We start from the raw sequence: 10525 nt of genomic DNA, 5'->3' as shown, positions 1-10525 counted from the left end.
TGTACCACAATGTTCATTGCAGCACTATTTACAACAGCCAGGACATGGAAGCAACCTAAGTGTCCATCGACAGATGAATGGATAAAGATGTGGCACATATATACAACGGAATATTACTCAGCCATAAAAAGAAACAAAATTGAGTTATTTGTAGTGAGGTGGATGGACCTAGAGTCTGTCATACAGAGTGAAGTAAGTCAGAAAGAGAAAAACAAATACCGTATGCTAACACATATATATGGAATCTAAAAAAAAAAAAATGGTTCTGAAGAACCTAGGGGCAGGACAGGAATAAAGACACAGCTGTAGAGAATGGACTTGAGGACACGGGGAGGGGGAAGGGTAAGCTGGGAAGAAGTGAGAGAATGGCATGGACATATATACACTACCAAATGTAAAACAGATAGCTAGTGGGAAGCAGCTGCATAGCACAGGGAGATCAGCTCAGTGCTCTGTGACCACCTAGAGGAGTGGGATAGGGAGGATGGGAGGGAGATGCAAGAGGGAGGGGATATGGGGATATATGTATGTGTATAGCTGATTCACTTTGTTACACAGCAGAAACTAACACACCATTGTAAAGCAATTATACTCCAATAAAGATGTTTAAAAAAAAATCTGATTAAAAAGTGGGCAAAGGGGGCTTCCCTGGTGGCGCAGTGGTTGAGAGTCTGCCTGCCGATGCAGGGGACACGGGTTCGTGCCCCGGTCCGGGAGGATCCCACATGCCACGGAGCGGCTGGGCCCGTGAGCCATGGCCGCTGAGCCTGCACGTCCGGAGCCTGTGCTCCGCAACGGGAGAGGCCACAGCAGTGAGAGGCCCACGTACAGCAAAAAAAAAAAAAAAAAAGAAAAAGGACAAAGCATCTAAACAGACATTTTTCCAAAGATATACAAATGGCCAACCGGTACATGAAAAAGTGCTCAACATTACCAGTCATCAGGGAATTGAAATACATATATAAATACACACATATATAGTGGAATAGGACTCAGCCATTTAGAAAAATTAAATAATGCCATTTGCAGCAATATGGACGGACCTAGAGATTATCATACTAAGTGAAGTCAGAAAGAGAAAGACAAATATCATATGATATCACTTATATGTGGAATCTAAAATACAACACAGATGAACTTATCTACGAAACAAAAACAGACTCACACATATAGAGAACAGACTGGTGGCTGCCAAGGGGAAGGGGGTTGGGGGAGGGATGGATTGGGAGTTTGGGACTAGCAGATGCAAACTAGTATACATAGGATGGATAAACAACAAGGTCCCTACCGCCCAGGGAACTGTATTCAATATCCTGTGATAAACCATAATGGAAAAGAATATGAAAAAGAATATATATAACTGAGTCACTTTGCTGTACAGCAGAAATTAAACACAACATTTTAAATCAACTATAACTTCAACAGATTTTTTTTTAAAAATCATTGTGCTGTACACATGATGGCACAGGAGGAGAAAGGAAGGGAAAGAGGAATCGTGGCTGAGTTGCCCTCAAGAAGCCTACAGTCTGATGGGACAAATGGGACCAACTGGAAAGACACTTAATTGAAACTAATCTGTGGGCTTCCCAGACATGGCCCAGCTACAAGCCTGGTTTAAGCTCCACCTCAAGGGCATCAGAGTTTTTTGGGTTTTTTCCCAGATCAGCCGAGGGCAGAGCACACTGGACCCTACACACTATTCTGTTCCCTTCATGTTTTGTCTCCAATGACCCCAGGCCCAAGGGATGTGGCCTGTGTGAGCATGTCCGAAGCTGATGGATTGAAGAACAAAGAGGAGACACAAACTCTTACCCCACAACTGGTGAATATTAAGAATTCACTCCCAGCTTCCAAGGTCAAAGTCTCCCAAACTGCCTCTTAGAAGCTCCTAATCCATGAATGAGGTAGTTTAACTTCTTGCACAGACGAGGACAGTGGAAATGGAGGACATGAGAGGGATCAACTACTCAGACACCCTCCACCAAGGAATATCCCACTTGTAAAAATAAGAGGATTCTTTGGCTGTGAAACTTGCTTAATAATTGAATAGGAAACTTATTTTGATTCCCCAGAAAAAAGTCAGACATTAAGTAATGCAAATTCCCATTCAGCCAGGAGCCAAATAAGCAGAAAATATGAATCACTAGATTCTTCCCCATACACCAGATCCACATTCTATTTCACGGGAAAGAAACAAAGAAAATCAAATTCTCTGACATCTGGATTTTGCTCTATCAAACAGACCACCAGAATGGACTGGGGATGGGGCTGCCCACATTTTCTCAGGGCCTACACTGGGGCCCCTCAGAATCACCCAGAGGACCAGCCACATCCTGTGTGTTCTCCTGTGAACCTCTCAGATCCTTTGAGGTCTAACAGGAGAGACTGGCTCATGACCAGGAAGTTAGACAAATGCGAGGTCAGTGCCTGGTAGGGAAGACGCACAGGGGCTGAGGGACAGACGGTGCGGTCAGCTCACCCAGCCGAGTGGGCCCAAGCTGGGGTAAAACCAGGGAAGGCTTGAGCAAATTTTACCTTCCAGGCAGCACAAAGGTGCTTGTAATTTGTTCTAAGTAAAGATCCACCAGTTTAATAGGTAGTTGCAAAACGATGTTCCCCACTCCCCTTTTAAACGCGGCTGTTTACACACATAAGCACATCTGACATGAGAGAGTTGGAGAAAGCCCCCACTTGTATGTTTGGATTCTGATACTGATGACAACAGCTGTTACGATTTTCTGAACACTTATCCTGTGCCAGGCACCAGACTAAGCTCTTAATGTGTTCACCCATTTAATCCTCATGATAAGCCCATGAAAGCCAGGGCAGTGCTTAAGACAGACGCCAGATCTGAATCTGCTTTCTCCAAATACTAGCTGTACGACCAAGTGACCTAACTAACTTCCCTACACCTCAGCTTCCTCATCTGTAAAATGCACCACCTTGTAATATTAATATGAAAACTAAATGAGTTCTTATATGAAGTGTCTGGAACACAGAATGCACAGTCCAAGTATGGCCGTCATCATTATCATCATCATCATCATCTGTTTTCACAAATGAGACTGAAGCTCAAAGGTAAGAAGGCTGAGCTATATCCCCACAGTCCATTCTACTGTCAAGTTCATTGTCAAGGCCCCGCCCTCCCCTACATTCCCATTCACACAGCATCTGGGTTACACTCTACAAAGCCCCTGTCCTTTGGACGCCTCGGGAAGCAGGAACTTTACATCTTCTCTCTGGTTTGGGAGCAATCACACAGCTGGTGTGGACCGCCTCTCCCTGGGCACCTACGCACCCACCCATACCACCATCTCTTTGGCTGGAACCACGTGCTCCTGGGAGCTCTCCCTCTTTCTCCCTTGGCACACTGTGTACTTTTCTAAGAGGATACAGACACGCAACCCCATCCAAACAGCAAGAGAACACATCACGCAGTGGTTCCTCAGTGTCACCACACATGTATACATTCATTCTAAACACATCTCATCCTCACAGCCCCAAAACAGGGCTTTATTTTTAGTGAGGAAATACGGCTGCCTCATGGACAGTTTCTATTAATTAATTTTGTCCTGTGAATGGCCATAATTTCTTGTTATTTGCATGGCTTGTGATTTTTGGTTGTTGAATACTGGATATTTTGAATATGTGGCAACTCTGGAAGTCAGATTTTCCTTCCTCTTCCTATTATAGGTTGCTGTTGTTTGCTTATTTAGTGAGTTTTGTATTTTTGTAAGGTCTGTAGTCTTTGCCACTGAATTCTGTGTTCCTTTAGCTTATCGGACAACTGCTCTTTTGGCAGAGTTACCTTAAATGTCTGGAGCTAACAAAAGAAATAAAGAAGAATTCTTTTAGAGGAAAGAAAAAATACCCTCTTAGTCTTTGCCAACTGGATCTGTGTCAGGGCACGCCTTGAACACTTAGCAGAGGCTACTTGCAACTCTGCCTTAGCTTCACTTCCTGCTTGCACAGAGCCTGAAGGCCAGCAAGAGATGAAAGCCCAGAGCCTTCTCAGGCCTTCTCTGACTGTGTCTCACTCTTAGCCTGCACATGGCTTTCTCGAGTCCCAGGCACACATGGAAGCTTTGAAAAGCCCTATTCCCACATATGTCTCTTTCTCAGGCTTCTTGATCTATTACCTGTCCCAAGTATTGCTGCAGGGTGCTGAGGCCAGTACCTGTCTGTGCCTTTAAATGCTTTTAGCAAAAGCCACCTGTCACCCCAGCCCCAGGAATGCCCTGAGTGTGGAAACAGGAAGCCTTTCCACCTGTCCTGAGGGAGCCACCAGGCAGGCTGACCCCACCACCACAGTTGTTCAAGAACAGTTTCCCTTCTGGCACTCGCAACCAGCACGAGAAGTCTGGGTCACATCCTCACGGCCATGGAGTGTGGGGGATGGTGGGTGGGCAATCTGAAATGCCACCGCACCCTCTCACCATAAAGAAGCAGTTTCTCTCTTCACCAGGTTTTCCCTTTGCTGTTGTTAGTTTTTGACTAGATTTCAGAGTTCTTCAAAAGCTGACTCTGACAGTCTTCACCAGCTCATTAGTTGTTTTGGGGAAAGAACGGAGCCCTGGACTTCCCTATTCCACCGATTTTGGTTGCCCAGCACCTTTTGAGCACTCTTTCTACGTTTGGGGAAATTCCTATATTGTGAGTCTAAATATCCCCAAGATGGAGGCTCAGGACTTGTTTTCCCTGTCTCCCTTGCAGCCAGTAGTGCACTTACATCCTAGCAAGATTGGCCCTGTATCTCAGAAATACATAAAAACATAAATGTATTAAGGAACACAGGGTGCTTTTGTCATTCAGGATCACATGCTTAGCACTGGCTCAGCATGAACTGTAATCCTAAACATCCCATTTCATAACACCGTTTAGGCCCCCAAGAATGTTCTCCTCACCTCTTACCCTAAAATCTCTAAACAAAGGGCAACTGTATCTAAATATCAGAAAGGTTTGTGGGGAGTGGCCTCTGCCAGTGTTGCAGACAGGCACCATGTCAGAGTATGCGAAGAACTTTAGCATTGAAAATACTTAAGTGAAAGGACAAATTAACTTCTTAATAACTTCTCCTTCTCAAGCAGCACGTGTGCAATAGATTCTAGCATAACAAGCATCACTTGCCAGCAGTGCTGAGCGTCCATTTTTCTGTTTCTCTTCATGTTCCTGCTTGTCCTTTCCAAGGAACATTTTGCAATTTAAGTAGTTAATATCACTCTCTAATTTGTGTATGTGAGATACAGAATTTCTATTTGGATAGAAATTTCCATTCTTCTATCCAAAGACAGAAATATAAAGTAATACCAATTCTTTATACTAGCAGCTAGATTGACACTGAATAGTACAACTGCAAAAAGTCATGTAAGAGAAATATTACATAATAAAACTATTAATAAAATTGTTTTCAAAATATTAAAATTTTCTAGCTTTAAACAACTTTGATTTAAAACTTTGATATTCAATACTTATATAATCTGTATTTTGCCCTGTAATTTTAATACCTTTGAATACTTAAAAAGCAACTTCACTGAGGTTTTTGAGCTTTAAAATTTTTATATTAACTTTCATTTATATCTTCTATGAAAACATATTCAAATTTTTATATTTTGAAACTAATTACACTTTTTTTGTCTTTTGGATCACTACTGCCTGTAGAACATAAACTATGCAAAAACCTTTATTATAACAACATATTTAGTGATTTTATGAAAAATGAAGGCAAGAGAAATAAATTTTATGGACTATATAATAGTTTATAAATTATGAATGTCTTTCTCATTCAAATATTGCTGTCCCATCAACTTGCTCAGAATATATGCAATAATTCAGTTTAGACATTCTGCCAACTTCATCATATAAAACCAAATTTGTTTGGGGTTTCATTGTTGTTATGAAGCTGTCAAGATAGGAGATGAGAACAAACATATTTTACTAAACATCTTGTTAGCTTGATTTATTACTTTTGTTTTTGCTTTTGTTTTTTTGCGGTAGGCAGGCCTCTCACTGTTGTGGCCTCTCCCGTTGCGGAGCACAGGCTCTGGACGCGCAGGCTCAGCAGCCATGGCTCACGGGCCTAGCCGCTCCGCGGCATGTGGGATCTTCCCGGACCGGGGCACGAACCTGTGTCCCCTGCATCGGCAGGCGGACTCTCAACCACCGCGCCACCAGGGAAGCCCTTGATTTATTACTTTTAAATACACAGACATATGACACCCAGGCCTCTTTTTGAACTCTTGCCCTGGCACAGTCTGCTTGCAGTGGAGTGTGAAGCTTTGATCCAATAGAACGGTGTTTCTCAACCTGGGGTGATTTTTGGTTGTCTCAACTGGCATGTAATGTGGGGAGGCCAACAATGCTGCTAACATCGTATAATGTACAGGACAGACAGACAGACACACACACACACACACACAGAATTATCCTGCCCAAAATGTCAATTGTGCCAAGGTTGAGAAACCATGCATCAAAGGCTAACATGAAGTCAGTGTAGAACTGATAGTAGTAAGGGTGATAGAAACCTCAAGCTTCCAGAAACAGCAGGGGCAAAGAACTCAGGAGCTGAGTTTTTGAACAGAATGGGCCAGGGGTGTAACGGAGATACCAGCCCTGGAGGAAAGCCTCTGGCCCTTCCAGAGACTGAGTTACCTTATATCCTGTAATAAATTAAACTAGCTAGAGTGGTTTCTGTTTTTTGCAACGAAAAATGATGACTAATAAAGCAGGTAGTACTGTATACCAGAAACTAACACAACCTTGTAAATCAACTATACTTCAATATTTTCAAAAAGCAGGTAGGACTAATATCCCAGCCCCCCATTTGACAGATGACAAGATTGATCCCCAAGAAGCTCCAGAGCGGATTGGTGAAAGAGCTGCAAGTAGGCCTGTGTTAGTTTGCAAGTAACTAGAATTTAGTTCAAATCAGTAAATTTAATTTTAGCTTCATTAATTTATTTTAAATACACTAAATTTAAATTTAGTTCAAACTAGTACTTTTGGAAAAAAATAGTGGAGAATGTTATTCCTTGCTCACAGAATATGAACATGGGAAGGGTAGGGTGCAGCTGCATCTCAGGAACCACTGGAAGCCAAACACCGTAAGGACCTGATGCATCTGTCTGCTCAGGGACATTCCTCTGTTGCTCCAAGCATCTTCTTCCACGTGGCCGAAATCATGATAATCAGCAGCACTCAAGGTTTTTATCTTATCATTTCCACCATTTTAAAGACACAAACCTCACGTCTTCCAGGTTCAAAAACCCTCATGTATCCTCTACCTGGTTTGAGGCAGGTGCCCCACCTAAGGACGGACTGTCTGTGTCAGAGGGCTGCGGGTTGGGGGTACGTAAGAGCCACGTGTACGCATGGAGGGGGTTGCGGTGGGTAACGGAAAAAGCCACGTTGAGAACAGAGGGTCCTACAGTCTCCTGACATCCACTCAAAGAATGATAAACCCTATTATTCTATAGCCCACCCATTTCCTTTTTGTAACTTAATAAGCCCTTACTAAATTTCAGAGATTGCTCTAAGCACTTGTAGCAGGAGGCTAGTAACAAAGCAGAATCATCAACGGGTGATTTCTTGCTCTTCCTACTCTGTCATTGCTGAATAGCTGGATCTCTGCACTGTCATCCACACTCCCAGGCCTGGGCTAATGCAGCCCAGTGCCCATCACCATGGCAGAAAGAAACAGGGTGCATGGGAGTTCTCCCACCAGCCACTAGATGCTCCAGCCTGGAACACACATCACTTCTGCTCACAGCTCATTCATTGACCAGAATTAATCACATGGAAAGTACATGTGCCTGTCAGGTGGAGAACCTGAATATTTTGCCAACAGCTCTAATTACCATTCCAGCACTTTACAAGCATTATATTTAATCTTAATGACCACCACAGAGAGTAGTACCATTATCCCTACATTAAAGATGAAGAAACTGATGCACATAAAGGAAAGGCAACTGGCCCAAGATCACACAGCATGTGATCCATTCTATTAACCATATCTTTCTTTACTGCCTCCCTTATTTTCTGTGTGGTCTGCAGCACTTTCATTGCCCATTAGATTACTTAAAACATAAAACTGGGAACCTGGGTGCCAGGACAGTGACCTTGAACTGAATCCTGCCCATATCCCACTCTACTCCCATGCTTCCCTGAGACTGATTCTCGGGACCATGGAATTCTGTGGACTCAACACTATAACACAGGCACTGGATGGGATTACACTTTTAAAAACACTCTCCCATGGCCCAGAGGGTCAGTGATGACTTTTTTAAACATGCTGACATCTTTGATAGGCTAGATGCTGGGGACGGAGATAACAGGGCTCCTGCTGTGGAACATGGCCTAGATGTTGGCACACCCTGGGTACCCCAAGTGCCTGGATATAGTAAACATATAATAAATTTAGTTACACACTGAAGATAAAGAGAATGTATGCCAGAACATAAGGGCCAGAAAACTTAGACTGGTAAAGCATTTAAATCCTGACTTTGCCACTCCCTAGCATCTTCAATAAATGGTGTCAAAGCTCTGTGCTTCATTTTTTTCACCTGAAAAACTGGAGCCAGCAATAGTAGCCATCATGCAGAATTAAGATGAAATGAGATGATACATGTAAAGCTCTTGTTCCATGCCTGGCATATAGCAGTAAACATTTAACAAACACTAAAAACTACTATTAGCCTTATTAAGGCATTTATATCTTTAGGAGAGAAAAGATAGAGTATAACAACACATGTTCCTTTTGGAGGAAGATTTACGATGGAAGTGACATGTAAGCTGGATCTTGGGAACACCTCTGGGGAAGAGGAGAAGGCATTCCAGGTGGGGTGAGCCATAAGCAAGGGCTCAGAGGTGGGGCACATATGTGGGGGTGATTTAGAGTTTAGGATTAGATTATCTCTATATTAAAGATGAAACAACTGGTATGGTCAGCTGTTTTGGGAAACAGTGAATTCGACTGGAAAGCCAAGTAAGAATCAGACTTCGGGTCTCCCAGAGCTTGCTTTCTTCGGGGTCAGTAGTGGAAAGCGAACTTCCTAGCCTGGGGAGAAGGGAAAAGTAATCTCAGATGCTGACCTGACCAAGGAAGGCTGTAATAACTCTGGCTTTCCCAGAGAACTGAGTACTCAGAATTCTATCTACCCAAGTTACCCAGAGGCAAGGCAAAACAGGTTCTAAATGAGGACACGGCATGCACTGGCGCGGGCACAGACGTGCTGCTAAAACATGGAGGATGTTCTTGGCAGCGGTTTTGACTTCCACGGTCTGGGTACGTGCTGCGGCCCCCTTTAACACTGACTCGAAGTGCATCTGGTGGGCTGTCCCACTCCGAACCCCAGATCTCTGCCGGCTGGCAACAGTAGCACGTTAGGAGGAAAAGCTGAGTTCACACCACAGCAAAGTACAACGCTGAGCCAAGTCATTATGCCAGCAGGAACCTAAACTATCTCCAGAGCCTCAAACCCAGGCGTCTACACCCAGCCAACCAGCCCCCGGTCATGTTACAACTCTTACTGGGTCTCAGAAACAAGGACTAAGGCCACCTGCTTCCTCACTCATGTGCTGTTAAATTCATCAACAGGTCACCCAATTTTCCTTATCCAGATTTTTCCCAGCCTTGTTCATTTTAAAGGACACAGGATCCCCACTAATGGCAAATAGGGCCATTTTCTTGTCCTCACTTTAGCATTTGAAGTCAATGCCCAGTATGATATTCAGTCAACGTGTACTTACTGAGTCTTCCCCTATGTGCCATGTATCAGGCTAGAGACCAGACAACAGTAAACAAAACATGGCCTCCATCCACCTGGAGCTTACAAATTTGGCATTAAGAGAACCAATCAACCATTAGCTCTTTGGTCTTCTAGACTCACTTCACTTCAGTGTCTGACAAATACAGCTGTAAAATGACTGTCAAGTGCTATTTTATATAACCTCATCTTTCCCTCAACTGAGGTAGATTTTTTTCCATTATCCCCAATATACAGATGAGGGAATCAAAGTTATTACGTGGAAAAGCAGACCTCAATCCTGGTGTACTGAGCCCCCAAACCCATGTTACTTACTCATGGCCTTCCAAACATCAGAGGCCCCAAACCCAGACATGCCTCTCAACTTTTCTTCTCACATTTTGGCAAGTGAGGCCTACCACATGTGGTTACCAGCCACATCTCTAGGGTGTCTAGGTACTCCTGTTTCCCATATCTTACAGTAGGCCCTCCTTCCAGGAAGTTACTAAGTTACTGAATACAAGCCATGCACCAGTCCATGTTAGCAACCCCATGAGGTTAAGTTGTCCCTGTTTACCCAACAGGAAGAACAAAGAAGTCGTCACTTGCCAGAATTCACCTTACGCCAGGTCAGCAAGGGTTTTTACCAGGAACTGTCTGACCCAGAAGAAAGTCAAAAAACAGCCCTATAGGAAAGTTATCAAAACAATCCCAATGGAGAACTGTGAAACTTATCCTTTTCTGAAAAGAAAAATAAAATCAAACCCATACATCAGACAGGTTTA

This window comes from Tursiops truncatus, chromosome 15, assembly GCF_011762595.2.
Source record: "Tursiops truncatus isolate mTurTru1 chromosome 15, mTurTru1.mat.Y, whole genome shotgun sequence".
Lineage (NCBI taxonomy): Eukaryota > Metazoa > Chordata > Mammalia > Artiodactyla > Delphinidae > Tursiops > Tursiops truncatus.
This window is presented reverse-complemented; position numbering follows the sequence as displayed.